This window comes from Myotis yumanensis, unplaced genomic scaffold (genome assembly GCF_028538775.1).
Source record: "Myotis yumanensis isolate MYYU_CA2020_CCGP unplaced genomic scaffold, mMyoYum1.0.hap1 SCAF_20, whole genome shotgun sequence".
NCBI lineage: Eukaryota > Metazoa > Chordata > Mammalia > Chiroptera > Vespertilionidae > Myotis > Myotis yumanensis.
Genome location: NW_027223771.1, coordinates 13,061,544 through 13,062,293, shown reverse-complemented (window position 1 = coordinate 13,062,293; position 750 = coordinate 13,061,544). Strand labels below are relative to the sequence as shown.

Genomic DNA, 750 nt, shown 5'->3' with positions numbered 1-750 from the left:
GACGTACTTCAGAGAGCGACTACAAATATCAGAAATATTTATATGGATGTACAAAAAAAAAACCCCAACACATAAACAAATACAAACACACACACACACACACACCCACACAACAAAAACAAATAAAAGAAAACCAAACCAATAGCCACAGTAATCATGAGAAAGAAGAACAAAGTTGGAGGAATCATGCTACCTGATATCAAACTATACTACAAGGCAATAGTAAGAAATATAGTACGGAACAGAATAAAAAGCCCAGTCTTCGACTCGGCAACAGCACATATACTAAAGTTGGAATGATACAGACGAGATTGGCATGGTCCCTGCGCAAGGGTGACACACAAATTCCTGAAGCATTCCATATTTCCTAGGCTGGGGGCGGGACTAGGGCTGGGGGGGTGAGAGACAGGCTGGCCTGGCTGGGTGGGCTGGAGACGGGAAGGACTCGGGCTGGTGGGGAGGGAGAAGGGCGGGACTGGGCTGGGGGGGAGGGAGAAGGGCGGGACTAGGGCTGGGGGGGTGAGAGACAGGCTGGCCTGGCTGGGTGGGCTGGAGACGGGCAGGACTCGGGCTGGTGGGGAGGGAGAAGGGCGGGACACCGGCTGGGGGGGGGAGGGAGACGGGCGGGACCGGGCTGGGGGGGGAGGGAGAAGGGCGGGCCTGGGCTGGGGGGGGAGGGAGATGGGCGGGCCTGGGCAGGGGGGGGAGGGAGACGGGCGGGACCGGGCTGGGGGTGAGGGAGAAGGGCGG

The 750-nt window shown here is 57.3% G+C and overlaps 1 non-coding gene across 1 annotated transcript; it reads left to right on the top strand.

Annotated features, from left to right (window-relative positions):
- The first annotated feature begins 258 nt into the window (after window positions 1-258).
- Window positions 259-368, top strand: LOC138998693 (U6 spliceosomal RNA). The gene has a single exon (XR_011469204.1). It is a non-coding gene; the product is annotated as a U6 spliceosomal RNA (small nuclear RNA).
- The last annotated feature ends 382 nt before the right edge of the window (window positions 369-750 follow it).